General features: G+C 32.8%; 1 long non-coding RNA gene across 2 annotated transcripts; it reads left to right on the top strand.

Moving 5' to 3' along the window:
• Window positions 1–3519: 3519 nt before the first annotated feature.
• LOC130220137 (uncharacterized) lies at window positions 3520–4417 on the top strand. 2 transcript variants are annotated; one of them, XR_008836130.1, is made up of 5 exons: window positions 3520–3580; window positions 3663–3770; window positions 3853–3906; window positions 3998–4172; window positions 4270–4417. It is a non-coding gene; the product is annotated as an uncharacterized LOC130220137 (long non-coding RNA). The 2 variants fall into 2 exon arrangements; XR_008836131.1 differs by having other exon boundaries at window positions 3850–3906.
• Window positions 4418–5176: the final 759 nt, after the last annotated feature.

The raw sequence follows: 5176 nt of genomic DNA, 5'->3' as shown, positions 1-5176 counted from the left end.
AAACTTTTCCTAGATTATTATGATCGAACACCATCAATAAAGTGACTGCACTAAAATTTCAAAAGAAAAAATGTTATTTAAAAGAATTTTATCTCTCAATCATTACAATTAAACACCTTTAATAAAATGCCAAGACATGCTCATGGTCGTAATTTAACAGTTTTATTTTGGATCAAAAACGTCTGGAAAAACAACAAACGAGATACAACTGATTAAAATTCTCACAACTTTAAGTTACAGTTGTTGCATTTTATTGAATAGTATTTATATCAAACATGTAGAGGTTTAATTTATATGGAATAATTCAGTTACAAATCTTAAATGAAATAGAACTGTAATGTGAAGGGGACGCTGACAAAGGAGTGCAGATCCAAATGCAGGTTTATTACACAGAGATGGTCCAACCCAGTCTCACGGCAGTTCGTGAAATAGTCACGAAATTTAATCTATTGATTCGTGTTCATGGGCACGAATTTCCCTCTTTTTTCGTGTCACCTTGCACGAATTTCCATCCAATGTATTTCAATAGGAAATCATTTTCGTGTCTCTAACACGACTTATTTTGCCATAGGGTACCTGATGCTGCGCTTTTTAAAAAATATTTTTATTAAATATTATTATAACCACAGGGTACCAGACGCAGTATTACGATTATTATTATAGCCACAGGGTACCAGACGCAGTATTTTGATTATTATTACAGCCACAGGGTACCAGACGCAGTATTTTAATTATTATTGTAGACACAGGGTACCAGACGCAGTATTTTAATTATTATTGTTGACACAGGGTACCAGACGCATTTTTTTTATTATTATTATTGACATAGTGTACTAGTTTTTCTAAACCGACGCAGAAGGAATTCCATTGCTTTCAATGGGTTGCCTCAGGCGTCATACGGAGACGTTCAAAGCCATCAAAAGATGTCAACGCAATATTTTAAACCTGGTTAACGTCTATTATAACAGTTTTTTTTTTTAAATATGTGATTTTTGTTTTGTTCATGAAAAGCATCTGTAAAGAGGGTCGGGACAACTGTAAATGAGAATATACATCGGTCAACGTGACTTCTATTCAACAGTGATTTAACATCGCTCAGCTATTGGTCAAAATGCATCACCGGTGAGTTCACCGATGAGTTAAACTGCAGCAATATGTGGTAGGTTAATGCTACATAATGTATTTTTTATTTTCTATTGGAGATTAGTTGGTATTTATAAATATGTTATCATTTACTTTATATTTAATGAGTGAAATTATATTCAATTGCCCAGTTTAGGGTAATTATGCCTAATAAAACTGATTTAATGTGTTTGTTTTTTTAACTTAAAAAATATTACATTTAAAGTACTAAGTTTTAAAAATATTTTTAGCTGATCTTTGTATTATTAAATTATTCATTGAAGTTGGGGTCATAGTACGTCGAGATCTATTTTTTTTTTTTTTACAGTCTATGGTCGCAATCCCAAGGTTCATTGCGATCCCAAGGTCCACTGCGGTTTTCCACGCGGTAAGTAAAAAATAAACAAATAAAGACGATTTGTTGATTTAGATAAGGGGTTTGTTTAGAACTTTTATAAAAGCAGGGAAGTTGTCTCCTGATGCATTAAATGACTGCAGACTTGATATAAATAAAGCATGTACTGCAAACTAGCGATGTTATCTAATTACATCTAAGTTCATTTATTAAAAAATATATTTTCCCCACATATAGTCGTGCATAGCTCAGAACAATATAGTTATACATTTGAAGATGAGGAGCAGTGTTACCAGATTGTTGTTTTCCACAATAGTAATCATCCAAAATCTAAATAAATTATGCAATATGCAATAAATATTACCTCTAATAATACAATTGTATTCATAACTACATCAATATTAAAGCAAATCAAGTGTTTCTCTTAAGTTTAAAGGCTACATTGTAACTGCAATTATTTTTCATGCCTTAAAAGAAACAAAAAAGCAGACATAACTGAATATATATATATATATATATATATATATATATATATATATATATATATATATATATATATATATATATATATATATATATATATATTTGTGTTTGTTTGTTTAATCCTTGTATCTTTCAGTCTGTTTCTGCCTATCACAATGAGTGATTCAGAACTTCAAGAGCAACTTTTGAACCTTGATAATCCGATTGATTTAAGATTTCAATTATAAGCTCAAGTCTTGATGACAACTTGGTGATCTGCAGGAAGCAACTCCAGTAAAGACAACTGAACCAAGGGTATGGTGGAGAAAGAGACACATTGTGTAAGGAAGGCCAAGACCAATCTGGAATCAATAAAGGGTTAGTTTTTCATTCCATGTATATTAAATATCTGCAATGTTTAGGCATATATGATTGTATGAGATCAAATTTACATGCATTTATTCTTCCACTACTATTGTATTAACGGAAAGAGACGCATAAGTTTTATTCTTACTATTGTTTATGAAAAACATTAAACTACAGTATAAGCTCACAAAATATTGTGGCTTAACTGTTTAAAACAATTTGTTCTATGTGTTGATTAGTGGCCAACCTTTTTTTTTATTTTCCAGAAAGTGTTTTGTCTGATTTGTATGACACCTTATAGACCATAAACTGATTCGGCTGTCCACATTGGAGTCCAGGAAATTAGAAGTCTGCTTATGCTGCTTGTCTACTAGTCTTGGGATAAGTTGAAATGTTATTAATGTTAATTTTCTGTTGTTTTAATCTTGTACAGCTCATAGGAACTCCAATCGTCCCAACTGTGAGAGGGCCTTGCTCCAGTGACTGTTGGCGTGTACTTCATTGTTTCCATTAGTCCCTGTATCTGTAGACCTAGGTGACAGTGGGCTAGAGTGAAATTTTGGTTTTATTTAAACTAAGGCATAATGATGGCCTTTTTATCTCAGATTTGGTCATGCAAGTAATTAATTGATATCATAAAATATTTTTATATTCTTTCCATTGTAGGTGGAAAAGATGTTGGTATAATTATTTTTAATAGACTGCCAAGATCTCAGCAGACATTTTTCTTAGATATTCTTGAGTGGGAGTCTGTGCAATACAAGGTGGATAGTATTTGCAAGAAGGATGTACTAGGTACTTTAAACTGTATTTGTTGAAACTAAATTAACAAGAAAACAGCTCTTTGATGTTCACCTAGTAAAATTAGATTAGAAGATATAAACTGTCATGTACTTGTTCTTGACAGGAAGATTTGTGGACTACATTAACTAATGACACGACCTCCAAAGAGTTGCAAAAAGCTGTCCAAAGTTCCAGCACCCTCTTTAAGTCCTTCATTTTGGTGTTCCATGCCAAAGCACATGAGTTTTAATGTGAGATTGGTGAACTATATGAGCATCTTAAACTGATGCCAAAATTTTGTTATTGCTTTCCAGGATATTGGCATACCAGGATAGGCGTGGTTTAACTGTTGGGAAGGAGGTTGGAACAGTGCAATGTTTCCTCTCTTGGATTGCAGTGACCAGACATGCTACTGTAACTCTCATGGTCATGTGCTGGAATTAGCAGATATTCAACTATTTGGCCATCTCACTGACCTGTTGATATCAGAAGGTAAAGACATCCAGTAGAGTTTGTTTTAGATGTTCAGTAACCTATTTGAATAGTATTATGATTTTTGATTTCTTATCACTAGACCACAACAGCTCTGCAATGCAAGTTGCAAAACAGAATCCATGAAACTGGCAGTGACCGGAAACCAATTGGAAGACTTTGGTTTATGATGTAGAGAAGTGGGCAGACGGTGATGAAATTATTATTAATATTACATATAGTCATGAATAATTGTAAGTGTTACTATTATTGTTTTGTATTTTCACTAGCAGAAGCAAAGACAACAAAAAACAGAAGTGATGTGGATGTCTTCGCCTTATAGCATGGTATGTACACTAGACTTCTGTCAGTTTTGATTCTTTAACAGTTGATGTATAATCCATGTGATACAACTTTCTTCTTATGAATACATTTCAGACACTGTCAATCTAACAACAACGAGAAGGGCGTTCAACATTATCCTGCTAGTAAGGACTCTTCAAGAGAACAAATGATTCTTGTGGCAGAGATGGCCAACCATTATAAATACCAAATACCTTTCAACTCATCCTGGTTCCTTCAGAGAACTGTCCTGCTTGTGTGCTACTGAAAAGTATGTATTTGTATTATTTAGCACAAAACATAAGCATAAGGCTACCCAGTCCAAAGGATGTTAATACATTTTAATGTGGTTGTGTTCTTCTTTTAAGATACGACATGTGGCCTAAACGAAGAGGGTTTAAAAGGTCTGTGGATCATCATTCTCAGAAAGCAACAAAATAACTGAGAAAAAAAAAACTACGACAGGAGGGTGCAAGCTAGAGACCTGCAAGGTACCTGCATGTTTTGGCCGGAGCAGAGAACACATTTTTTAAATAAAGCTCCAACTGATGAGTATGACATTGACTACAGATTTTCTTTTACTGTAAAGAAAGAAGACGATGACCTTAACACTGAATCTAAAGCATGTAATAAAATCTGAATTTCATCATCTATAACCAAATTGTTGTCTCTTTTTTTTCAAATACATATACATGTACAGTATGTATGCATGCCTCTTAAATCAATCAGTGGTGTTAATTTGGAGCATTATTGAACGCCTAACTGCTTACAACATGTATAGATTTGAGGTATTCTATGATGAAGAATGTGTATTGAATTTTTGCATATACTTGGCCAAAAAATGTTTATTATTATTATTATTATTATTATTATTATTATTATTATTATTATTATTATTATTATTATTATTATTATGGTCAACTGCTCAGATACCTCCAGTCAATATGTGGCTGAGTCAGGCAACCAGACTTCTACCACTTGAAAAATTTACCTATGATTTACATCAAAGATCTGATGTGTTCTGGCGCATTTGGTCCTCCTTCTGGATTTTTCTTGAGGGTACTCCATGACTATTTCTTCACCTTGGAATTTAAGGTTCTATCTGCTTTCTGAATGATTTTGAGATATTGAGCTTCAAAGTTTTTGCATTTCATAGCAAACAGTATGTGTGTAACATTTGTTCAAATAAAAAGTCTTAAAATTTAAACAACTTACAGCATACAAAAAACATCCCATAAAGGTAATAAGTTGTCATTTAATAAGAATATGTCAATA

This window comes from Danio aesculapii, unplaced genomic scaffold (assembly GCF_903798145.1).
Source record: "Danio aesculapii unplaced genomic scaffold, fDanAes4.1, whole genome shotgun sequence".
In the NCBI taxonomy this organism is placed as follows: domain Eukaryota; kingdom Metazoa; phylum Chordata; class Actinopteri; order Cypriniformes; family Danionidae; genus Danio; species Danio aesculapii.
The sequence above is the reverse complement of the archived record's forward strand: the minus strand, read 5'-3'. Positions and strand labels throughout refer to the sequence as shown.